At 45.5% G+C, this 27,394-nt stretch overlaps 1 protein-coding gene across 1 annotated transcript in view; it reads right to left on the bottom strand.

Annotated features, from left to right (window-relative positions):
- ngfrb (nerve growth factor receptor b) overlaps window positions 1-27,394 on the bottom strand; it is a 219,135-nt gene that overhangs the window by 176,323 nt on the left and 15,418 nt on the right. The gene's annotated exons all lie outside the window — the stretch shown is intronic.

Raw genomic sequence — 27,394 nt, 5'->3', positions numbered from 1 at the left:
ATTCAATTACATTTATTTTCTAGGAATTGTTATGGGTGCCAATAATTGTGGAACGGGTGATTTTATAAAACATAATTATTTCTTAGTCAGGGATTTTTTATTTATTTTTTAAATTCACTTGAGTTAAGGGTTACATTTTTCTACAATTTTTAGTGTGAGATTATGCTTCTGCAATAAAAATCGAATTTATTTTAAGGCTTTTAACACATCTTAATCAGGGGTGCCAATAACTGTGTTGTGTATACACACACACACACACACACACACACACACACACACACACACACACACTTATACGGGCAAAAACAATACAGGATTCATTCGGCAGCAACTCGATACCGAAGTCCTTTACCCAGCCACATACAAAAAAGTTGTAAGCCTCCATACTCTTCCACGTTTTCATCCATTTTGCTGTGTAGAAGGATGTCTGCAACACCAGATAGTTCAAGATGTCGGGGAACTCGCCTGAAGGGTAGTTTAAGATCGTATGACAAATCCTTCTTTCCCAGACTATAGGGGTCTATTCCATTGCACATAGCAATCTTCTGAATATATCTAAAGCAAACAGTGGCTTATAGATTATGAGCATATTCTGATAAGTTATCGCTAGTTGTTTGCACTATGGCAGCCGTTTAGACCACCAGCTATTTCACTTCTGGTAAAACTGCTAAGAAAAGTCACATAACTGAAGCCCAGCAATAGAACTCCAAATCAATTCATGTATGACAAGGGGTTTGGCAATTCTGTGCAACCAGTTTGATTCCCTGGACCAGCAGGAATGGCTGAAGTGCCCTTGAGCAAGGCACCTAACCCCCAACTGCTCCCCAGGTTGCTCTGGGTATGTTGTACGTTCCTCTGGATAAGAGCATCTGCTAAATGCCACAGGCTTTCAATCTGCTTCTGATCTCTCTCAATTGACAGGTGTTAAACAACATCAGAATGAATCCTGAACTGCTTTCTTTACATGTTTCAAAACTGTGTAACACAAGCATGCTTCAGACAGTAGGCATTTCACTATGCTTTTCATAACAGTCTTTTTGAATAACTTCCTTCATGAAAATACTCATGTTTGAGAATTTCCACCGCAGGTACATTCAATGATGTAACAAGTGAGGAAGTGAGCCACAAGACTGGAGACTTTGTATGGAACTTGAAGTTCTAATCTTTTTTTTGCTTTAAAAAAAAACATAAGAAAATAATTGGTTTGCTCAAATTCTCTTGTTCAGGAAATTTTTTTGGAAAACATTTTTGTCTTACATGACTGGCTGTCGTAAGCTCAAATTGTCAGATTGAACAGTTTTTCTCCTAAAATTAAAATACAATGTTGTTGTAGAAGAGCTTCTAATGTGAAGATGAAAAATTCTATTAACTATTAGATTTCTCTCTAGAATGTTGTATTAACAGTTAATGTACTTGATATTCAGAAATAAAAAAGTAACTCCACAAAAGCATATTTATTATAAATTAAACGTCACTTGGGTGGCACGGTGGTGTAGTGGTTAGCGCTGTCGCCTCACAGCAAGAAGGTCCGGGTTCGAGCCCCGTGGCTGGCGAGGGCCTTTCTGTGCGGAGTTTGCATGTTCTCCCCGTGTCCGCGTGGGTTTCCTCCGGGTGCTCCGGTTTCCCCCACAGTCCAAAGACATGCAGGTTAGGTTAACTGGTGGCTCTAAATTGACCATAGGTGTGAATGTGAGTGTGAATGGTTGTCTGTGTCTATGTGTCAGCCCTGTGATGACCTGGCGACTTGTCCAGGGTGTACCCCGCCTTTCGCCCGTAGTCAGCTGGGATAGGCTCCAGCTTGCCTGCGACCCTGTAGAAGGATAAAGCGGCTAGAGATAATGAGATGAGATGTTGTATTAACAGTTAATGTACTTGATATTCAGAAATAAAAAAGTAACTCCACAAAAGCATATTTATTATAAATTAAACGTCACTTGGGTGGCACGGTGGTGTAGTGGTTAGCGCTGTCGCCTCACAGCAAGAAGGTCCGGGTTCGAGCCCCGTGGCTGGCGAGGGCCTTTCTGTGCGGAGTTTGCATGTTCTCCCCGTGTCCGCGTGGGTTTCCTCCGGGTGCTCCGGTTTCCCCCACAGTCCAAAGACATGCAGGTTAGGTTAACTGGTGACTCTAAATTGACCGTAGGTGTGAATGTGAGTGTGAATGGTTGTCTGTGTCTATGTGTCAGCCCTGTGATGACCTGGCGACTTGTCCAGGGTGTACCCCGCCTTTCGCCCGTAGTCAGCTGGGATAGGCTCCAGCTTACCTGCGACCCTGTAGAAGGATAAAGCGGCTAGAGATAATGAGATGAGATAAACGTCACTTCAGTAAACTTATTGTAGCGCGGATAACGTGTGGGTGGAGCACAGAGGACGGCAGGACAATGTTTAGATGCAGAGACGGCTTATTTATTTTCCCAAACTTTTCAGTCTAAGCAGCGTAAGCCAAAACACACACACAAAACACACACACACTCTGCATCCGATCCCGGGTTGCGCTCCTTCTGCTCTCTCTCAGCCTCCTTAAATAGGGAGCGGTTTACTGGGAAAACACACACAAAACACAGGTTAATTACCGTCAGGTGTAGCGATTCTGCCACTCACCTTCCCTGGCTCCACCCTCCTGTCACAGACCGGCGCTTGACCACGCCCCCGCTGCCACATACCCCCACCGCCCGACTCAGGCCGGGCGCCCGTCTGGCCCGCAGCTGACTCCCCCCCCCCCCCCCCCCCCCCCGATGGGAGAGGAAGTCCGCCACGACCATCTGTGCCCCCGGCCTGTGGACCACTTTGAAGTTGAAGGGTTGGAGTGCCAGATACCAATGGGTGATCAGCGCGTTGGCATCCTTCATGCAGTGGAGCCACTGGAGAGGTGCGTGGTCCGAACAGAGGGTGAAAGAGCGCCCCAGCAGGTAGTAACGGAGGGCGAGGACCGCCCACTTGATCGCCAGGCACTCTTTCTCAATTGTGCTGTAGCGCCCCTCACGCACTGACAGCTTCCGGCTGATGTATAGGACCGGGCGGTCCTCCCCCTCCACCCGCTGGGACAAAACGGCCCCCAGCCCTCTGTCCGACGCATCCGTCTGTAACAAAAAAGGGAGAGAGAAGTCAGGGGAGTGTAAAAGTGGCCCCCCACACAGTGCAGCCTTTACCTCAGAGAAAGCCTGCTGGCACTGCTCCGTCCACTGGACCGGATCTGGCGCCCCCTTTTTAGTGAGGTCAGTCAGCGGGCTGGTGACGTCCGAATAATTAGGTATAAACCTACGATAGTAGCCAGCCAGCCCCAGGAACTGTCTCACCCCCTTTTTGGTCTTGGGCCTCGGGCAGGCTGCAATCGCGGCTGTCTTATTAATTTGGGGACACACCTGCCCGTTGACCAAGTGGAAGCCCAGATACCGTACTTCCACCTGCCCAATCGCACACTTCTTCGGGTTGGCAGTGAGTCCCGCCCGCCTCAGCGACCTAAGGATGGCCCTCAGGTATTGCAGGTGCCGCTGCCAGTCATTACTATAAATGATGATGTCGTCTAGGTAAGCGGCCGCATAGGTGGCATGCGGCCGGAGGACCCGGTCCATCAGCCGCTGAAACGTAGCGGGCGCCCCAAACAGCCCAAACGGAAGTGTGACGAACTGGTGTAAGCCGAACGGTGTGGAAAAGGCCGTTTTCTCCCGGGATAATGGAGTCAAGGGGATCTGCCAATACCCCTTCGTCAAATCCAGTGTCGAGTAAAAGCGAGCCGTGCCTAGTCAATCGAGCAGCTCATCAATACGAGGCATTGGGTACGCGTCGAATTTAGACACCGCGTTGACTTTTCTATAGTCCACACAGAACGGGACCGAGCCGTCGGCCTTGGGAACCAAGACCACCGGGCTGCTCCAGTCACTGTGGGACTCCTCGACGATGCCCATTTCGAGCATGGCCTGAAGTTCTTCCCGAACCACCTTTTTTTGTGTTCGGGTAATCTATAAGGGCGGCTACGCACTACCACCCCCGGGGGCGTCTCAATGTGGTGTTCTATGAGGTTAGTGCGACCAGGCAGGGGCGAGAACACATCCGAAAACTCGGCCTGCAACTGGGCGACCTCCGTGTGTTGGGTCGGGGAGAGGTGGTCTCCACAGGGGACCGGAGAGGTACGTGATGCCAATGACCCTTTTTGGACCTCCGGCCCCAGCTCCGCCTTCTCCGGAACTACCGACACCAACGCCACGGGGACCTCCCCGTTCCAGAGTTTCAGCAGATTGAGGTGGTAGATCTGTAGTGCCCCCTCCCTGTCCATTCGCCTAACCTCATAGTCGACGTCCCCAACTCGCCATGTGACCTCAAAGGGTCCTTGCCACTTGGCGATTAATTTGGAGCTCGACGTGGGCAACAGGACGAGTACCTTATCTCCCGGAGTGAACTCTCTAAGGCGCGTGCCCTTGTTGTACAGGCGGGCTTGCCGTTCCTGGGCCTGCCGCAAATTCTCCTGAGTTAGGTGGGTGAGCGTGTGGAGTTTTGCGTGCAGATCCATAACGTACTGAATTTCGTTTTTGCTCTGTGAAGGTCCCTCCTCCCAATTTTCCCGCAGTACATCTAAGATGCCGCGCGGCTTATGCCCATATAATAATTCAAACGGGGAGAACCCCGTGGAGGCTTGGGGGACCTCTCGCACTGCAAACAACAAGGGTTCGAGCCACTTATCCCAGTTACGTGCGTCCTCACTTACGAATTTTTTGATAATATTCTTGAGGGTGGGATTGAACCGTTCAACTAAACCGTCCGTCTGTGGGTGATAAACGCTGGTGAGGATCGGCTTAATACCCAGTAGCCCATACAGTTCGCTCAGTGTTCGTGACATAAACGAGGTGCCTTGGTCAGTCAGAATCTCTTTTGGGATTCCAACCCGGGAGATGACGTGGAAGAGGGCCTCTGCAATACTGCATGCTGAGATATTGCGAAGAGGCACCGCTTCCGGGTATCGCGTTGCATAGTCCACCAGAACCAATATAAAGTGGTACCCTCGTGTTGACCGATCTAATGGCCCGATGAGATCCATCCCAATTCTTTCGAACGGGGTCTCGATTAATGGTAGGGGGCGCAAGGGCGCTTTTGGAATGGACGTTGGATTTACTAACTGGCATTCGTGGCACGCCGTACACCACTTACGGACGTCGCCGCGAATCCCCGGCCAATAGAATCGGGCCATTATCCGGGCGAGTGTCTTATCCTGCCCGAGGTGTCCAGCCATGGGATTAAAGTGAGCCGCCTGGAATACCAATTCCCAGCGGCTCTTTGGAATTAACAACTGGGTGACTCGCTCTTTCGTCTGAGTGTCCTGCGTCACTCGGTATAACCTATCCTTCAAAATGGAAAAATAGGGGAAGGACGGGGTGGCGTTCGGCTGGAGCATTTGACCATCGATTACTCTCACTTGGTCAAACGCGTGTCGCAGAGTCTCGTCTCGTCTTGTTCCAGTGGGAAATCCGCGAGGGATTCCCCAATAGAAAGAGGAGGGGCTGGCGGCTCCCCACTCTGTCGCGGAGATGACGTAGACGGCTCTGCGACCGCAGCTCCAGCCAAAGCGACACCGGGACCTTCCCCTGTCAACCGGCAGGACTCACTCTTTACTAGGCGTGCCATTAAACCCCGAAATCCCGGCCAATCAGTCCCCAAGATCAAAGAGTGGGTAAGGCGAGGATTAACCGCCGCCTTTACTATCGATTTTTCCCCTCTGAAATATATGTGGACCGACACCAATGGGTAGCTGTGAATATCCCCGTGCACACACAACACCTTCACCCCTTGTGCTCCCCCCAATGCCTCGTCTTGCACCAGGCTTTGGCGGATCGAGGTCTGATTGCAACCTGAATCCACCAGCGCCTGATATGTAGCCCCTTGTACACTTACCGGTATGCGATACGCTCCGGCCCGATCAAGGGCAGCCTCTGGCGCGTCAGGGATCCGCACCACCGCCCCCACCTCCATCGTTGCACACTGTTGCTGCAGGTGGCCCGGTTCCCCGCAGCGCCAGCAAACCGGCCCAGGCCTTCCCTCTGCAGCTGTGTTCTGGGGCTCACTCACCTGAGGGGGGGAGAGACAGACACAGAAGGGAAAAACGGGAGGGCACCACGGGTGTGGCGGGCCGGCTGGGGTGGAGCCGGCCCCCACCTCCGTGGTGGGGGAATGGGGCGAGGACGGGACACGGGAGGGGGGGGAGAAAGAGAGAGAGAAGAGGAGAGAGAAGACGATGTCGTCAGTTGTCCTGCCGCCGGAACAGCCGCCAAATGATCCTCCGCCAATCCTACGGCCTGATCCAGCGACGCTGGGCGGTGGCACTGGACCCACTCTGCGGTTCCGGCTGGTAAGCGGGCGATGAACTGTTCCAGCGCCACCTAGTCGATGATTCCCTCGGCGTCGCGATCTTCGGCCCTCAGCCACCGCCAGCAGGCGTCCCGGAGCTGCTGGCCGAACGCGAACGGGCTGCCGACTTCCTCCATCCGCAGCGCGCGGAAGCGCTGGCGCTGCTGCTCCGGCGTGCGCCCCACGCGCTGGAGGATGGCCCGGCGAAGGTCGGCGTAGGCCAGCCGGCGGTCGGCGGGGAGCTGTAGTGCGGCCAGCTGCGCCTCTCCCGTCAGGAGGGGGAGGAGGCGCGCCGCGCGCTGCTCCATCGGCCACCCTGAGGCTTCGGCGACCTGCTCAAACAAGGTGATGAAAGCCTCGGGGTCGTCCTACGGGCCCATCTTGGTCAAGGTGAGGGGAGACGGGCCTGCGGCCGGGGCGCTGGTGGACCCTGCCGACACGAGGAGACGCCGGAACGCCTCTCGATCTTCCTGCTGGGCCAGCACCAGGGCTTCGAAGCGGCACTCCTGCTCCTTTTGGAGCGTGACGAGTGCCTGGTGCTGGCTCTGCTGAGCCGTGGCGAGGGCGTGGACCAAGTCCGCGAACGGGGAGGATTCCATGGGGCTGCAGGACTGGTGCTCCACCTTCCCGGGTTTCGGCACCACTGTAGCGCAGATAATGAGTGGGTGGAGCACAGAGGACGGCAGGACAACGTTTAGATGCAGAGACGGCTTATTTATTTTCCCAAACTTTTCAGTCTAAGCAGCGTAAGCCAAAACACACACACAAACACACTCTGCATCCAATCCCGGGTTGCGCTCCTTCTGCTCTCTCTCAGCCTCCTTAAATAGGGAGCGGTTTACTGGGAAAACACACACAAAACACAGGTTAATTACTGTCAGGTGTAGCGATTCTGCCACTCACCTTCCCTGGCTCCACCCTCCTGTCACAGTCCGGCGCTTGACCACGCCCCCGCTGCCACACTTATGTTAACTGCTCATCGCTTTATCTTTCCTAGCTCCCCTTTTTATCTCTTAGTTCATGATATTTTGACTAAACTCAATTGTTCCATTTCTTTCAACAAGGCTGTAGTGTTCTGTCCACACCAGATAACCTCTTTTGCTTCTGCTGTTCTCTCTGAGTATGACCTGAAGGATGACACATGCTGAACTCTCTGTTCCTCAGATTTTGAAGCAGGTGCCTCAAACTTCCTGGGCGTCACACTCCAATGAAGTCGGCCCACACAGGTACCCACACTGCCATTTTGAGAACATCTGTTCCTGTGTATGCATTAATCAACTGGTTATTCCTGTCAGCCCTCCTGTACTAGACATTATTTCCATTTTTTATCCATTCCTAATGAACGTACCCATTTTACTGTCATTTATCTTTGCAGTGCATTTTTCAGTGTCCCCGTGAGTGTTGAGACTCAAACTATATTTGCCTTTACTTTTAAGCAGCAACAATATACATGGATCCACCTACCTCAAGGGTTCACTGACTCTCCCACAGTCTTCTCTGTTGTTGTTTGAGACTCTCTGACCCTCCCTGATGGCTCCACATTGCTCCAATATGTGGACAACATTCTGTTCTTAGCTGAAGATGAGTCCAATGTGAACGAGGCTCTCTGGATTTAAAGCCTCTGGTCCAAGTTGCAGTTTCTGTCAGCCCTTTTTGCGATGCCTTGGCTTTGACATCTCTCAAGGTAAGCGTTGTCTCTCGTCTGATTGACTCTCTGTGATACTCGAGGTGGCTCCTCCCTCAAATAAGACTCCCATGTAGTCTTTTCTCAGACTCATTAACTATCATCAGTACATTCCAGACTGTTCTCATCATGACAAGATCCTGAGAAAATCCTTCCTCAAAGAGCAGCCCAGTGACATTGTATGGTCTTCTGAAATGATGCACCCATTCTGTTATCTGAAAGCCTCTCATGTCAGCTTCAGCACTACATCTGCCTAACTACAATCTGTCATTCCGCTTGTATGTCTTAGAGGACAGCGTGACCAAGGCGTGGTTCTTGGCCCAAGGGTATGGCAGAGGTTATCATCCTGTAGCTTATCTATCTAAGACACTGGACCCTGTGGTCCAAGATATGCTTGCATTACATTATAGGCATTTAGCAGATGCTCTTATCCAGAGCAACATACAACATACCCAGAGCAGCCTGGGGAGTAGTTGGGGGTTATGTGCCTTGCTCAAGGGCACTTCAGCCATTCCTGCTGGTCCAAGGAATTGAACCAGCAACCTTTTGGTCCCAAAGCTGCTTCTCTAACCATTAGGCCGCATGTCTGCATGCTGTTGCAGCCTCTACTCTCATGGTGACTGATGCTGAAAAACTGGTACAGTCTCACCCTCTGATTTTACATACATCACATCAGGTACACTCAATTTTAAATAATCTTCAGACCCAACATATGACTGCTCAACGGTGTTCTGGTTATGAGTCTATTCTGTGTGCCACTTGAAACTTGTTTATCAGGCCTGTCACGCCAATTAATACCCCAGCTCTTTTGTTACACTGTGTGTTGTCATCTTGCAGTGTAACAATTCCAGCATGGTTGGAACACAACTGTATACAGGGCGCAGTTGGGACCCTTGGGGGGGGGATGTGTTCCCCCCCCCAGAGTCATGGGGACATCAATCAGGCATGAAAATGGGTCAGGGGTGAAAAAGGTGAGAAGGGTGCGCGAGTGGTGATGTGGCCTCTGGTGTTGTTTTATTTTGTTTGGGGGGTCCTCCCCCAGAATAAATATTATAGCCTCCTTACTAAGTTAACTGTATTGACATTTGCACAAGGACATACAGTACAAATACAAATTCAAATACATCTAGTTATAGTGAAATTATGCCCTGGAAAAAAATGCGAATAATAGAACGAAGAAAGTGGAGAACACACAAGGAATAGTGATCATTTTTTCCTTTTATTTGCCTGGACCACCAGTGTCTCCATGGCCTGCTTTCGTTGAGTTGCCACATGTTTCAGCCTTGCCCGCTTCTCTCCTTCAGCAGTCTGTTTCTTGGCCTGCTGAGCACTGCAAGTTGCTTGAGAGCCATACTTGCTCTGCTGCTGCTGCTTTTCCTCCTTGTTCACCCTCTGCTGGTGTTTGTATGTGGCTGCTGGAGAGTTAATGTTCTTGCACAATGTTCTGTCCACTTCCCCAAATTTCACGTCCTCCCTTCTAAAGAGCTGCATAGCTGTCTTCCCCCTGGACATCAGCGTCTACTTGACCGTCTGTATTGCATTAAATGTTTCCACATTCATGTTGCCACTCCTTTGATCAATTACATCATTCATCAGACTAAATGAGGACTCGACTCTAGGTCCATGAAAGATGGAGAGGCAACACTTAACCAGTGCACCCAGGGAGGGGTACTTGTCTGGTTTGTCAAAGACATGACCCCACCACTCCACGATGCTCTCTCCCTCCTTGAAGCTGGGGATGGTCAGGTCAGTACTGAACCGCACAAGTTCCCTGTGGATATCCTGGCCTGCTGGCAAGAGGTGCCCCAGCATACCACTCAGCCTGCCAAGATATGGAAGTACCTGCAGCTTTCAGTTCTTTTTAAATCAAGGCTGAATACTTTCTTCTTTGCTGCTGTCTTTTATTAAATCAAATTTGAGACTTTTAATTTGATTTCTTTCAGCACGGACAGCACTACAAAATGGCGTCTCCACTATACAGTGCCCTATATAGTGAGTAGCGAGCAATTTCGGACACAGGGATTGTCGAAAGAGGGCGCGCCCTCTTTCGAATGCTGACATAATCAAGCCGGAAGTTTTGTTTGTTTTGATAGCAATCAGGAAAGTTTGAAAAAAGTAGGAAATTCAGTATGATGACTTAATCCAGCTTCCAGCTTCTGGTGGTCTGGTCTGCACTCTAACTGATGTGTGCATGCTCTGGCCAGCAGGAGAAGAGGCACGAAATGATGCTGCTTGCCCTTCGCAGTGAGATGTACTCGTCGCTATGGCGTCAATATCAAAGCAGGAGGAGGAGGCGCAAACCACCACGAACTGTCTATGAGTGCGACGCGACCTCCTTGCCCTTCAGGTCAATATCAACCCCCCCCAATTTTTTTCTCATCGGATCTACACGATTCACGTAGGTCACCCATTTTGGTTTCAAAACGGCGAATTTCGCCGAAAGGTGAGGGATTTTCATGTATGACATCAATCCATCCCCCCCCACACTTTTACAGGGAAAAAAAAACTTACACCACATCTTGTGTTGTTGTTCAGGGCAGAGAGGGTAAAAGCGGAGCAAGAGGTGCAAATGTTCATTATGTTGTGTGTTGTATTTTTGCAAGGGGATCCCCTTATATGCAGACCAGATTCAAGCTCTCACTCTGACATCTCATCTCATCTCATTATCTCCAGCCGCTTTATCCTTCTACAGGGTCGCAGGCAAGCTGGAGCCTATCCCAGCTGACTACGGGCGAAAGGCGGGGTACACCCTGGACAAGTCACCAGGTCATCACAGGGCTGACACATAGACACAGACAACCATTCACACTCACATTCACACCTACGGTCAATTTAGAGTCACCAGTTAACCTAACCTGCATGTCTTTGGACTGTGGGGGAAACCAGAGCACCCGGAGGAAACCCACGCGGACATGGGGAGAACATGCAAACTCCGCACAGAAAGGCCCTCGCCGGCCACGGGGCTCGAACCCGGACCTTCTTGCTGTGAGGCGACAGTGCTAACCACTACACCACCGTGCCGCCCTCACTCTGACATAGTATGTCAAATTAGTTAGGCATCAACCGTCTCTGGTTCAGGGGTCCTGAAGGAGCTGCCTCATTGGCGCCTGTGACAGTGATAGCGGTAACCATAGTGACCACTAATCTATCTGACTGACTGACTGACTGACTAATGATTATGCCTATTCTCAGTAGTAGCCTAACAACTGCGTGTGAACTATGAAGCCAACGAAAAAGCAAAAAGCTATTGCAGCGTTTTTTCAAAAACCAAATCATGTAAGTAGACTATCCAATCCCTTACATGTTGTCTGTTGACCGTATACAGTTCCCATAATGTGTTAGAGCCATGTTCGTTTGTAATGGGAGCAGCTAACAGGCTATGGTAATGTAAAATGATCTCCTTTAGTGTATGTGTACCCATATTATGCTAATGTTAAAATTAGTTGTCAACGTCAATGTGTTAAGGCAGGTTTCACACAGATTAATTTAGCTCTTCCTGACACAATTCCAGCAAGTGATGCGCCGTTTCGTTAGTCAACGTTGCTGGAAAGTGAGGCAAAGAATGAGAAGAGACGTCCAGGGCTGCTGCCTGGCTGCTGCTCCCACACGCAACAGGCAGGCAGTAAAGTTAGGGCACAGAACTGAGGAAGAACGCAGTTTTAGTGGGTTACGGAGATTGAAAACGTGGTTGCGGTCAACCATGAGCCAAAAAAGACTGAATGGAGTTGCGGTGTGCCATACTCACCAAGAGAGGCTGGACAATTTGAACAGACAAGAAATTGCCCAGCAGTATGTTCAGGGAAATGAAAGGAAGAGAGAGGTTTTTGGGTCCTTTACATAAGCTAATCTGTTTCTGGACAGTAAATTTGTTGTAAAGTTTGCACTGGAGGGAATTAATTTAAAACTGTCATGTAGACTACTTTTTTAGGCTACTATTTTATTTTATGTAAAAGTGCTGTTAAAGTGTTTGCAAGGCACGCTAAGTGGGAAACAAATAATTTCAATTTTATTTTATTTTTTTGTTCATAGGGCTTTTTCTGTTTTCTCAAAGAATTAGTATGGTGAAATGTTTAAATAAAACATATTTTGCAGAAGGCATGAGGTTTTGGGTGGTAATTGATTGGCACACTAGACAAATGAAATATCTATCATGTGTTGATCAGGTAAGCTTTTGACAGTCATTGTTGCACCATAGTTTCAAATAAGTATCTCATTTTTATTGTTTTTATTGCAAACCACTGGCCCAAATGACACAAAATAACTAATCGAGCACCAGTTAAGGTTAAAGTAATTAAATACTAGGCCTAAGTTAATGTTAAAATAATTAAGTACTAGCCTAATTGAGGTACAGTTGAAATGCTGACAGCTTGGTGTCCCCCCCAGTTCTAAAATCCTATCTGCACCCCTGACTGTATAGATGAAATTAACTCTACCTCGTCGCTGAGATCTGATCTGTCTCAGGCTCCCTTTGAGTATGGTGTGCATGTGTTTGGTGACAGCTCCTGTTCAAAACCCAATGCAAAATTTTTTTTCTGTGTGGGTATTATATTTGTTCTACTGATTGCCATTATGCTTTTGGGGTAGCTCATGATTTTGGAAAAATTTGGCACTCACGTAGCTTTAAGGCCACTAGTGGTAAGCCTATATCACACACCTCTCTTGTTGTGGAACTGTTGTAGGCATGTTTCCTGCCTAAACAACTGTCCGTCATCAAAATCAAAGGTCAGGACCAGAGCCGGCCCGTGGCATAGGCAATATAGGCAAATGCTAAGGGCGCATCCAGGGGCGCAGAAATGGGGGGAGAAAAATTATGACTTCCACTATTCTGAAAACGAGTCAGCATTATAATGTCTTAGCCTAATTTAATTGTACAGCAAAGCATGTAGTCAGGGTGCGATTTGTCAAAAAAGGTGGGGTGTGGTGTGGTGGTGGTTGTTAATCATGAAACAATAAGCGCTCAACAGTAGTTCGCCCTGTCTATAGTGTGTCTTTGGGCACGCAAGTGTGCATCCGCGGCTATTCTCTGTTTTGGCCAATTGCCTAGAGCACAAAGTGTGCCCAGGGGCGCCAAGGGCGACCAAAACCCCACCAAAAAGGAGGGATGGAGTTATTGAATGGAGATGTTACCAAGTGCATCAGTGGTGTACAGTGTTTTCAACCACTGTGCTGCCGAACTCTAGTACCGCGGAACACTAGTGTGCCGTGAGAGATCACCAAGTGTACCGTGGAAAATTATAGAATGACTGTATATTGTAAATATTGGCAACAGCATTTTAGTTTCAGTCAACATTTTCTATTGGTGATGTGCCTTGAGATTTTTTCATTGAAAAAAGTGCGCCCTGGCTCAAAAAGGTTGAAAAACAAGTGTAGCCTACGCAGTAGTGGTCGGTGATTTCCTTATGCCTACTAAAAATGCACAATGATAGGTTATAAGGGGGGCGGGGGGAGCGGTGTTCATCGGGGAATGAGAATGGCTATCCACTGCAAAAAGTAGCCCAGACTACAAGTGCTTAAATGAAGAAATCCAAACTCTCGGGTGCGCAAGGGCGCAAACGAAGGCTACAGGAAGAAACAAATAGAGCCAAGTATAGAGGCAAGTCTGATCTAATCTCTCATATCAACCATTATAGTGGCAAATTAATATTTTAGACGCCTGAATCAATGTCTACCTAGCTAACTAGATGCAAACAGCAATAGACTTCAATAACAAAGTACCCATAATAGCACTTTTGTTTGAAAATACAGCCCATTGATGTCCTAACAGGGTGCTTAAGTTTGCACAATTTAGAATTGTAGAATTTTTTTATTCATTTAATTTGTTAATTCTTCAGAGATGACTTAATTTTTAATAGCAAAAAAGAAACTAAAAATAATTTCTTGTTTATTGTCCATGCACTATACACTTTGAACAGGGTGCGGAAGAGTTTTTGCCCATTATATGGAGATATGTATTGAATTTGTGTGGTCATTTTACTTTGTGACACTTTATGTGAATAATGATAATAATAACAATAATGAAAAAGATAAAAATGACTTCTTGTTTATTGTCCATGCACCATACATTGTTTAATAGTAATAGAATAGAGTGATTAGATTAAAGTGTTATTTAGATGTTATTAGAGGGTTTTTTTTCTTGGGGGGGCGCCAAAACTCAATCTCGCCTAGGGCAGCCAAAGACCTAGAGCCGGCCCTGGTCAGGACCCTGGTGACTCTACTGAGGCCTGTGGGAATCACTTAGCAGACCAAGTCACTAAGTGGATGACCAAAGAGGGCAAATCTTGCCCAGATTTTTCTGAATCACCCATTTATTCAATGTTTTCTCATTTTTCTTTGTAACGTGACAGACTAGACATAGCTTTTCTACAGTCTCAGGCTACTGAAGCTGACTTGACCTTCTACCATCTATTTTTTGCAAAATTAGAATGGCTCCCAATTCGAGATCTAAATTGCCTCCTTTTGAGGTAATTATGGGCCAACCATTCCCAACCCCTTGGACCAAAAGTAACCCTGGTGTTTCATTTACAGGTGATCTGGATATGATTGTCAGCAATTACTTAAGCTTCGATTGAGAAACTGAACAGTGTACATGGTCATGTCTGTGTCTCTCCCTCTGCCCGCAGAAAAGCCTACTCACCCATTTATTCCAGGTGACTATCAGTGCACAGCCTGAATGAAAACTGCTGTCCTCACTGACTCCCTGCCACAGTGGATACACACAAGTCATCTGAAAAAATTGCCCTCCATCATCCCTACCTTTTCTCGTCTCACACGAAAAGACAAGAACAATACAGCAATCAAAAAGTCCTTAGGGGACCTCTTCTCATCTCACCTTTTCACATACACATGTAGTAAATTTTCTATTAGTGTTCTCATAACACTCAGTTATGGCCCATATGCTGGCACAACTTGTGAATGCCACTTATTTAGCCGTACCATTTCAAGATCTCAAAGTTAAAGACGAGGAAAGTCCAGTGTGATTAAGCATGCATCAGATCCTTTCAGGGTCTAAGAGGGTATTGATAGAAATATGTGTTTGGCATGCTTGAAACTGGTACAGGCTGTTCTGATTGCTACTTCTTTTGGTTAGTTAAACCTTGAGATTTACCTTCGCTCACACATTCTTCTCTCTGCTTAATTAAGATTATCCTGGGCAGTGATGTAAATGTTCTAAATGTAAATGTTATGTGACCTTGTCATACATAGATAACTTAGCTTCATCAATCACATCATCCAATCACATACCGGTAGCTACAACACACTCTTGAATGTGAATATATGCTCATGTTTGTCCTACAATAAACCAAGAAACATCTCTGAACAGCTGTGTCTGCATCAGTGACCATTTCTCCTGGACTGATCCTGGGCAGTAGAGGTCTACATTTGCAGATTATACTTTGTCAATCCAACCTCCTTCGGTACAGACAGATCAAAACCTATCAACTATCTAGGACAAATGGTTAAGACAGTGGACAAAAGCTAGCACAAAAGCTAGGACATATTCAAGGACATGTATTATGGCACATGGCTAAGATACATGAAATAGGACAAATGATGAAACAAAAGCCAAGAACAAACAGCCAGGAGAAATGGCTAAGAAATGGGACAAGACAGGTGCTAGGATAAAGGTGATGACATGATCTATTACAGTAGTTATAAAAAAAAATAAACAAGTTAATATAGACAAGTCAGATATTGGCTTGAACAGATGGCCAAGATACATGCTGTAATGGCACTCCGTTAGCTCTTCCTTGGTTACTGTACCATTTCTAGAGTCAGTCAAAAAAACACTCTTTTTCCACGCGAGCGACGAGACATGACAACTTCCCTTGTCTTTCTAAAATGTTTACTTAAAAACAACAAGGTACATCACAAAGTCTGGCGCACGGTCAAAAGACTGTGTTGCTTCCACCGTATTCTGACTCGAAACTAAGGTATACACAGTCAGTGATGTCACATCATAAGATTTAGAACATTCTTTTTCTATGTTCTAGAAGATTCTTTTTTTTAATAAACTTTATTTTGCAGTTTTTCTTTAACAAACAACAACTTACAAAAATAAACAATAAACTCACACAGAAAAAAAATGTATCCCCAACCCCACCCTCAACCCCAAGGCTCTTAAACAGAAATAAAATTAAATAAACAGAAAAAATACAGGGACAAGTACGATGTATCATTGAAAGGAAAAATCTTCTACAAATTCTACAAAGGGACTCCAGGTCAGGATGAAGTTTTTGCGGGCCTTACATATCTTGTATCTCAGTTTCTCTAATGGTAGAAAAGATAGTACATCCCTTAACCACTGCAGAAATAATGGGGCTGAATTTGATTTCCAATTAAAAAGTATGAGTCTACGTGCAAGCAGGGAAGCAAATGCTAACGCATTTGTTTGTAAGTTTGAGACTTTGCAGCCTGGAGGTGGTACACCGAAGATGGCTGTGTGGTAATCAGGAGGTATAGTCTGACCACAGATTTTGGAAAAAACATCAAATATCTGTCTCCAATAGTCGTTAAGGGAGGTGCATGACCAGAACATATGTCCTGCTGTGGCTGGTACATAATTACACCTCGGACAACCCAAATCTGTAGTGGAAAAGAGTTTAGACAATTTATCTCTTGAATAGTGCAGACGATGGAGTACTTTAAATTGAGTAAAACAATGTCGTATACACAATGACGAGGTATGTATACGTTTTAGACAATGTTGCCACGTATCTTCAGAAAGCTCAACCCCCAAATCTTTTTCCCATGCCATTTTAGTTTTATCCCATGATATTGGTTTCAGGGGCGGCACGGTGGTGTAGTGGTTAGTGCTGTCGCCTCACAGCAAGAAGGTCCTGGGTTCGAGCCCCGGGGCCGGCGAGGGCCTTTCTGTGTGGAGTTTGCATGTTCTCCCCATGTCTGCGTGGGTTTCCTCCGGGTGCTCCGGTTTCCCCCACAGTCCAAAGACATGCAGGTTAGGTTAACTGGTGACTCTAAATTGACCGTAGGTGTGAGTGTGAATGGTTGTCTGTGTCAGCCCTGTGGTGACTTGTCCAGGATGTACCCCGCCTTTCGCCCGTAGTCAGCTGGGATAGGCTCCAGCTTGCCTGCGACCCTGTAGAAGGATAAAGCGGCTAGAGATAATGAGATGAGATGAGATATTGGTTTCAAGCCTCTTATCATATTGTAAATTACAGATACACGTTTCTTCTCATAGGGATCCAGTGCTAAAATTTCATCTAAAAGGTTCCTAGGTGGTGTGAAAGGAAATGAGGGGAACTTTTCTCTGGTAAAGCTATGTATCTGAAGAAACCTAAAAAAATGCGATCTGGGTATATTATGGTCCTTTTCAAGTGTTTCAAATGAAATAAACATGTTATCAGGGTACAAATCGCCAAAGAATATCAACCCATTTCTATGCCAATATTGAAATGCATTGTCGAACCTAGATGGAAGAAAGAAATGGTTATTTGCTACTGGGAAATAACTGCTATACTGCTCCAAATCAAAATGTCTTCTAAACTGTAACCATATCCTTAGTGAAGCTTTGACAACTGGGTTTGTGAACTGTATATTACTGTTGTGTGGTAGCGATGTTGTGAGTGTTGGTAGAGGATTAGATAATAGTTCCATGTGGACCCAGTCTGGATCCTACTTATTCTCATAAGTGTAAATCCAATGGGTAAGTTTTACTATGTTTGCTGCCCAATAGTACCAGAGAAAATTGGGTAATCCTAACCCACCAGCATCTTTAGGAACCTCCAGGTATTTTTTTTTCATTCTAGGATTAGATTTGTTCCATATAAATGAAGAGATTAGTCTATCTAACTGTTTAAATGTTTTCAGAGGGGTAAATACGGGGATCATCTGAAACAAATACAGAAATCTAGGTAGAACTATCATTTTAACTATATTAATACGACCTGCCAGCGAAGTCGGTAATGTTGACCATTTCCCAAGATCCTGTTTTGTTTGTTCTAATAATGGCCTGAAATTTTGTTTCTCCAAATTTTCCATCTTGTGGGTAATTTTAATTCCTAGATATGTAAACATATTGTGTTCTATTTTAAATGGAAATTTGGAATATTCTCCTTTTGTACCATTGATTGGAAAGAGCAGGCTCTTTTTATAATTCAATTTGTAACCTGAGAGGTGACTAAAGTTTTCTAGCATCAGCAATAGCTTTGGTATCGATGCTGTCGGGTTGGATATATACAAAAGTAGATCATCTGCATATAGCGCCACCTTATGGACTTTACCGCCGCAAGAGATACCTGTAATATCTTCCTCTGCTCTAAGGGCTATAGCAAGGGGTTCGACGGCCAGATCAAACAAATATGGGGAGAGGCTGCAACCCTGCCTGCAAGATCTGTAAAGAGGGAAATAGTCAGAGATGTTGTTATTGGTCCGTACAGCTGCAGTAGGTGCATCATATATTATTTTAATCCATGTCAAGAATGATGATCCGAAGCCAAATTTTTCTAAGACAGCAAACAGGTACCGCCATTCAACACGGTCAAAAGCTTTTTTGGCATCCAAAGAGATCGCCACTTCTGTGATCCCCCCCAGATGTCACATGCGGGGTATACAGGACATTGAACAATCTACGCATGTTATAAAATGATTGTCTACCTGGAATGAAACCTGTTTGATCTGGATCAATGACTGTTGAAATTACACTATCTATACGGGTGGCTAATATTTTTGTGAGAATTTTATAGTCGCAGTTTAAAAGGCTTATTGGGCGGTATGAGCCACATAATAAAGGGTCTTTGTCCTTTTTGTGCAGCACTGAAATTATCGCCTGAGTCATGGTTTGTGGCAATCTCCGTTGTTCGAAAATGCACTGGTACAACTGGCTAAGTATTGGTACAAGCTTATCAGCAAATTCTTTGTATATCTCAATTGAAAACCCATCAGGCCCCCCAGCCTTGCCACTCTGCATTGATTTTATTGCTTGCATTATTTCATCCACTGTGATCTGTCTATCTATCTATCTATCTGTAAACTGTCCTCTGGGGTGATCAGTGGAATGGTCAGTCCCTCTAAGAATTTAGTGATATCTGTCGGGTCGTCTGGTGGTTCTGACCTGTAGAGAGTCATATAGAATTGTTTAAACTCATCATTTATTGCAATCGGGTTAGTGGTTTTCTCTCCCAGTTTTGTTAGGATCTCAGGAATTGTGTTAACAGCTGCGGACTGTCTAATTTGGTGGGCTAAAAGCTTTCCAGCTTTCTCCCCGTGTTCATAAAATTTTTGTTTTGATTTAAAAAATAACCGTTCAGTTTGTTGGATAGAGAGGTTATTGAATTCAGTTTTTAACAGTAATTTTTCTCTGTAGAGCTCAGGCGTTGGGGAGTCAGCGTATTTACGATCCGTCTCTGCTATATCGTGAGACAGGTCGCTTAACCCTTTGACTGACCCCTTGAAAATGGTTCCTCTAGGAACGATGACATTTTAGTTGTCAAGACAACGGAAAAACTAAAATACAAAAACAGAAAGATACGTCACAATGCTCTTGTGCACAAAACAAAATGCTCTTGTATTTTAGTTTTTCCGTTGTCTTGACAACTGAAACGTCATCGTTCCTGGAGGAACCATTTTCAAGGGGTCAGTCACCAAAGGGTTAAGCGTTGTTTGCGCTTCTTTCTCTCATATGCTGTATAAGAAATTATCTGGCCCCTAATATAGGCCTTGAAAGCCTCCCACACAGTAGTTAATGGTATTTCTGGTGTAAGATTGAATTCCAAAAAACTATCAATTTGTTGAGAGATGAATTTCTTAAAAGAGTCCTTAGATAACAACAGAGGATCAAACCGCCATGTACGGCATGGTCTGGTACACTCTGGAAAACATATGTCCAGTTGCACTGGGCCATGGTCAGAAATAACAATACTATTATAATGGCTATCCTTGACCATAGGTAAAGTTCTACTGTCTACAAGGAAAAAGTCGATCCTGGAAAAAGAGTGGTGAACTGGGGAGAAGAAGGAATATTGTCTAGTAGTTGGGTTGTCTCTCCTCCAGGGGTCAAAAAATGCATATGTGTCTATAAATAACTGGATAACCGCTCCAGAGTTTGAAATCTTGCTATTAGGTCTGGGGTTTGATTTGTCTAGTTTTGGGTGTAAAACACAGTTAAAATCACCCCCCAGTATCAACTGATTATAATTGAGGTCTGGTAGTGCTGCTATGAAATTAGTAAAAAAAAGTGGGTCGTCCCAATTGGGTCCATATACATTGGCTAATGTTACTTGGGTGCTATACAGTTTGCCAGTCACTATAACATATCTACCCCTGGGATCACACACAGTCTGTGATGGGATGAATGGGATGCCCTTTCCAATCAAAATAGCTGTACCACGCACTCTATCCTCACTTTTTGAACAAAATAATTGCCCTATCCAAGCTTTCTTTAGCTTTGTGTATTCACTTGCTCATAAATGAGTCTCCTGTAAAAACATAACACCACTTCCTAATGTTTTTAAATGTGCAAAGACCCTACTTCACTTGACTGGGTTATGGAGTCCCTTTATATTCCAACTCAAAAAGCGAATATGGCCTGACTTTTGTATATCAGATATTGTGCTTCTTGACTAAATAAATAAGATAAAAAGGCATGAAAAAGTCCCTGTCTAACTACAAAACTAAAACTGAGCCTTAAATCCCTATGCTGATCTACTGGACCTGTCGAGATCACACACCCCTCTTCTAGCATTGTGCTGCAGTTAACCTTCTAACCTATCCTCCTAACAGGCCCCAACCGGGGCAAACCATGGTATATATAAATTGTATAAAACTTAGGATGAAAATTATTTACACATAGCCATCAACAGAAAACAAACTAAGGTACTTTTATATGACCCACCTCTCCCCTTTAAATTGCTTTTCATGTACCTTTCACACTTGGACCCAACAGTTCGTTATTAACATCTAGTCTCCATTGTCCATTTGGTTAAATCAACCTACAGTATCCTTGGGCTTCAAGTTCTCTTTAATATATTCCACCGCTGTCGCTGGATCCTCAAACCGCCTCTCCCGACCAGCTGAGTCGGTAATGCGGAGCACCGCTGGGAACTGGAGACCGAACTTGACATTCTGGCAGCTCCGGAGTAAATGCTTAGCCTCGGCGAAGACTGCTCTCTTCTTTGCCACCATCACCGTGTAGTCTGGAAATATGCTCACTCTCTTGTCGTGCAGGGTCAGCGGCGCCAAACGAGCCGCTGTACGGAAAACCTCATCCCGTTCCCGTAGGTAGTGAAATCTGATCACAATGACTCTGGGAGGGCCCCCTTCATTAGCATGTCGGGCGCCGCGATATGCTGCATCCAGGGTTGGGATGAAGTTTAGGCTCAACAGCTCCTGCAATAGTTCAGCGATACTCGCAGTTGGCCGCCGCCCCTCGCTTGATTCAAAACCTTCTTTTATTCCGACTAAACGCGCATTGAATCGGCGCTGTCCCCTGTCGATTTCTTCCATTTTTTGGCGGAGTGAGGTGACTTCCACTTTTAACATGGCTACCTCATTTTCAGTGGTAGCCGTCCTGTCCGAGTGTGTATTCAGGCCGGACTCCAACTCGTTGAGACGGACCTCCTGCTTCGCCATATCCTCCCGGAGCGCATCTATTTTAGTATTCAAGTCAGCTGTGCTTGAGTCTATTCGTGCCAAAATCTTGTTTTCGCTGCTTGCAATAGCAGCCATGACGGCAGATAGGTCTATAGTTTCCTCATCTGAAGATTCCTCATATACGGACGAGGTTTCAGCGGTGTCCGAGGCTTTAGCAAAGGCTTCCTTCTTGCAGCGTTTTCCCTTAGGCATTTTGTCGTCTAGTTGTATGTTGCGAAAAAATGAAGCTATTTATATGATGCACTGCTATTATTCAATTATCAGGGATAAACATGGTCTGTCTAAAGTTGTTTTATAAAAGTATTATTTTTAAAAAAGGTTCGCCCCGGTCGGGAGCCCCGTACAAACACGTCCTCACATATCACTGCTCGCTAGTGCCCCTCTAGAAGATTGTTTTTCTATGTTCTAAACTCTTTTCTATGTTCTTAAATTATCATCATTCATTTTTTAACTGTTTTTAACTTAAATTATTATTGCTTAACTGGCCCTTACACATGCCATAGGAATAGATTATTTTGCCAGAGGTGTGGTACAGGTCATGTGACACAAGCCTTTTGAACCCTTTCGAATTTTCTATATTTCCGCATAAATATGACCTAAAACATAATCAGATTTTCACAAAAGTCCTAAAAGTAGATAAAGAGAACCCAGTTAAACAAATGAGACAAATATATTATACTTGGTCATTTATTTATTGAGGAAAATGATCCAATATTACATACAACCCCGATTCCAAAAAAGTTGGGACAAAGTACTAATTGTAAATAAAAACGGAATGCAATAATTTACAAATCTCAAAAACTGATATTGTATTCACAATAGAACATAGACAACATATCAAATGTCGAAAGTGAGACATTTTGAAATTTCATGCCAAAAATTGGCTCATTTGAAATTTCATGACAGCAACACATCTCAAAAAAGTTGGGACAGGGGCAATAAGAGGCTGGAAAAGTTAAAGGTACAAAAAAGGAACAGCTGGAGGACCAAATTGCAACTCATTAGGTCAACTGGCAATAGGTCATTAACATGACTGGACATGATTGGAGTGGCAGTGGCTCTCAGAAGTAAAGATGGGAAGAGGATCACCAATCCCCCTAATTCTGCGCCGACAAATAATGGAGCAATATCAGAAAGGAGTTCGACAGTGTAAAATTGCAAAGAGTTTGAACATATCATCTACAGTGCATAATATCATCAAAAGATTCAGAGAATCTGGAAGAATCTCTGTGCGTAAGGGTCAAGGCCGGAAAACCATACTGGGTGCATGTGATCTTCGGGCCCTTAGACAGCACTGCATCACATACAGGCATGCTTCTATATTGGAAATCACAAAATGGGTTCAGGAATATTTCCAGAGAACATTACCCGTGAACAGCGGCACGGTGGTGTAGTGGTTAGCGCTGTCGCCTCACAGCAAGAAGGTCCTGGGTTCGAGCCCCGGGGCCGGCGAGGGCCTTTCTGTGTGGAGTTTGCATGTTCTCCCCGTGTCCGCGTGGGTTTCCTCCGGGTGCTCCGGTTTCCCCCACAGTCCAAAGACATGCAGGTTAGGTTAACTGGTGACTCTAAATTGACCGTGAGTGTGAATGGTTGTCTGTGTCTATGTGTCAGCCCTGTGATGACCTGGCGACTTGTCCAGGGTGTACCCCGCCTTTCGCCCGTAGTCAGCTGGGATAGGCTCCAGCTTGCCTGCGACCCTGTAGAAGGATAAAGCAGCTAGAGATAATGAGATGAGATGAGATTATCTGTGAACACAATTCACCGTGCCATCCGCCGTTGCCAGCTAAAAGTCTATAGTTCAAAGAAGAAGCCATATCTAAACATGATCCAGAAGCGCAGATGTCTTTTCTGGGCCAAGACTCATTTAAAATGGACTGTGGCAAAGTGAAAAACTGTTCTGTGGTCAGACGAATCAAAATGTGAAATTCTTTATGGAAATCAGGAACGCCATGTCATTCGGACTAAAGAGGAGAAGGACGACCCAAGTTATTATCAGCGCTCAGTTCAGAAGCCTGTATCTCTGATGGTATGGGGTTGCATTATTGCATGTAGCATGGGCAGCTTACACATCTGGAAAGACACCATCAATGCTGAAAGGTATATCCAGGTTCTAGAGCAACATATGCTCCCATCCAGACGACGTCTCTTTCAGGGAAGACCTTGCATTTTCCAACATGACAATGCCAAATCACTTACTACATCAATTACAGCATCATGGCTGCGTAGAAGAAGGGTCTGGGTACTGAACTGGCCAGCCTGCAGTCCAGATCTATCACCCATAGAAAACATTTGGCGCATCATAAAACGGAAGATACGACCAAAAAGACCTAAGACAGTTGAGCAACTAGAATCCTACATTAGACAAGAATGGGTTAACATTCCTATCCCTAAACTTGAGCAACTTGTCTCCTCAGTCCCCAGATGTTTACAGACTGTTGTAAAGAGAAAAGGGGATGTCTCACAGTGGTAAACATGGCCTTGTCCCAACTTCTTTGAGATGTGTTGTTGCCATGAAATTTAAAATCACCTAATTTTTCTCTTTAAATGATACATTTTCTCAGTTTAAACATTTGATATGTCATCTATGTTCTATTCTGAATAAAATATGGAATTTTGAAACATCCACATCATTGCATTCCGTTTTTATTTACAATTTGTACTTTGTCCCAACTTTTTTGGAATCGGGGTTGTATCTGTGAGTGGCAAAAGTATGTGAACCTCTAGGATTAGCAGTTCATTTGAAGGTGAAATTAGAGTCAGGTGTTTCCAATCAATGGGATGACAATCAGGTGTGAGTGGGCACACTGTTTTATTTAAAGAACAGGGATCTATCAAAGTCTGGTCTTCACAACACATGTTTGTGGAAGTGTATCATGGCACGAACAAAGGAGATTTCTGAGGACCTCAGAAAAAGCATTGCTGATGCTCATCAGGCTGGAAAAGGTTACAAAACCATCTCTAAATAGTTTGGATTCCACCAATCCACAGTCAGACAGATTGTGTACAAATGGAGGAAATTCAAGACCATTGTTACCAACAAAGATCACGCCAAGAGCAAGGCATGTAATAGTCAGTGAGGTCACAAAGGACCCCAGGGTAACTTCTGAGCAACTGAAGGCCTCTCCCACATTGGCCAATGTTAATGTTCATGAGTCCACCATCAGGAGAACACTGAGCAACAATGGTGTGCATGGCAGGGTTGCAAGGAGAAAGCCACTGCTCTCCAAAAAGAACATTGTTGTTCATCTGCAGTTTGCTAAAGATCACGTGGGCAAGCCAGAAGGCAATTGGAAAAATGTTTTATGGACGGATGAGACAAAAATAGAACTTTTTGGTTTAAATGAGAAGCATTATGTTTGGAGAAAGGAAAATAATGCATTCCAGCATAAGAACCTTATCCCATCTGTGAAATATGGTGGTGGTAATATCATGGTTTGGGCCTGTTTTGCCACATCTGGGCCAGGATAGACAATGAATTCTGAATTCTACCAGCTGTAAGGGTTTTGCTGGGGATCGAACCCAGGTCGCTGGTGTAGTGATCCAGGAAACCCCCACTAGGCCACCAGGGGAATGACTCAAGTGCAGAGAAGTGAGGCGAAAGTAGAGTAGAAAAAACAGTTTATTTACAATATACAAAATCCCAGGCAAAAACAAAAGTATAATGCAAACGCTCAGAAGATATACAAGAAAAATAAAAAATCCAAAAGTTCAAAGTCAAAACAAAAAGCCAAAGATAAGAAAAGAAAAGGCAAAAATCCAAACGCTTAGAAGATCCCAAAATGGTAAACACAAAGTCCAAAATGTCCACAAGAAAACAAAGTACAAAAGACCACAAAGACAAAGGCAAGGAACTTGGAACAGAGATCTCAGGTGATAACATAACACAAAGACTCCGTGACTAGGGACCAAACTGAGGAAGTATTTATACACAGGGCAATTAGAACTAGGCGGGGCAGGAAATAAGGAACAGGGGCCTCATGTACAAAGACCTGCATGGATTTCCCACTAAATATGTGCGCACATCAAAATCGGGAAATTTGCGTACGACCAAAAAAATCCGGATGTATCAATCAGTGCGTACGAAGGTTTCCACGCACTCTCCTGTTGTACATCCCAATCAATGTGGAATTCGGCGCACATGCACAAGCCCCGTTCCCCGCCCCGTCTCCTCCCTCAATTATTCCACACTGAATATGTTAATTAGTATAAATAGACCTGCAGTAAGGCCCGCGTTAGGTAAAAGACATGGCAACTTTTACTAACGCGTTAATGTTAAATAAATGTGAGAAATCTCGCGTTAATCAAATTAACATTTAACATTTATTATTAACATTTAACATTAACATTTATTCGCGTTAATCCCTGCCTTTAGCACAGTGTAATAGAATTCACATACATCACTTACTTGTTCTGTCACCTCCAATTAAAGTGATGTTCAAAGTGTATGCTATGAGACATGCAACGGTCACTGATTGTATGCCACTGAATGTGAATGTAGCCTATACCAAGATAACGGTATGATTTGCATCGTCTGCAGTGCCTGCGCCACAATGAGTGTCTATTTGAGTTACATGGGTTTTGAAAACAAAAAAACACCTTGAGTGCTCTAATGTGTACATTTTTTCGGGGACACCCTGTATTTGAGGAAATGTCTTCCTCTCTTAGTAGGCCCAATATTCCTAGCCACATGTAACCAGAAATAAAACGTGCACATATTTTCCACAATAGGATTTTAATGACAAATGTATTCTAGCAGGGTGCCAGGGAACAACAGGAGGCCCCCAGTCCATTCCACCCGAGCAGGAAGAGGACCCCCAGCCGAGCGGATCCAGCGTCACTGTCACCTGCCCCCCTTCTCCACCGCCTGCCCCTGTCGCCGGGTCCACAGGCCGGGTGCTGACGCGCACGGTCCTTGAGTCGCGGGGGAAATTTAAAGGGGATAGAGGCGATTGATGACAACCTCGAGGGAATCCGCGAGGAATTGAAGGAACTGAATAACACATTAAAAGAATATCTTAAAAAATGAATGGTGTCCCGTGTCCCGTCTGTCCTTACCTTTTCACATTGTGGCTATTAAGCGCTGCCGGGTTTGTATGCCATGTCGCTGTGGCACCTCGTTGTGAGGCCCAGGGTCTGGGTCCTCTGGCAGGTCTCGCTCCATTATTGGCACGCCGTGCCGCTGCGCCACATTGTGTAACACGCCAGCGCAATATGGCACGCCTTGTCGGGCTGATAGAGCAGCACCCCCCCACTCCGGTCAAGGCAGCGCCACCGGCTTTTCAGGTGGCCAATGGTGCGCTCCACCACTGACCGCGTCCGTGCATGGAGGTTGTTGTAGCGCTGCTCCTGATCGGTCCGTGGGTTGGCTAGGGGGGTCAGTAACCATTTTCGGAGTGGGTAGCCGCTGTCTCCTATGAGCAATTTGGATAGGTCCAGCATAAGCTATCCAACATGTGTATATTTCAAGTGAATTCACTTCAAGTGTTTTAGATTGCTTACCAAGTAACCACCCATCATGCACTCTGCCGGCATCCAGCCTGTTTCCCACCGAGCTGTTCGCCTGGACGAATGCATCGTGGGTCGCCCCAGGCCACCTTGCCACGATATTTGTCAGGCGCATTTGGGCATCACATATAATCTGTATGTTTATAGAGTGGAATTGTTTCCTATTCACGTATGCATCTTCACCCTCAGATGGCGCCTTTATACCAATATGCGTGCAGTCGATCACTCCGATTACATTTGGAAAACCGGCTATCGCTGCAAATT

The sequence above is a fragment of the Neoarius graeffei genome, chromosome 14 (assembly GCF_027579695.1).
Source record: "Neoarius graeffei isolate fNeoGra1 chromosome 14, fNeoGra1.pri, whole genome shotgun sequence".
NCBI lineage: Eukaryota > Metazoa > Chordata > Actinopteri > Siluriformes > Ariidae > Neoarius > Neoarius graeffei.
This window is presented reverse-complemented; position numbering and strand designations above follow the sequence as displayed.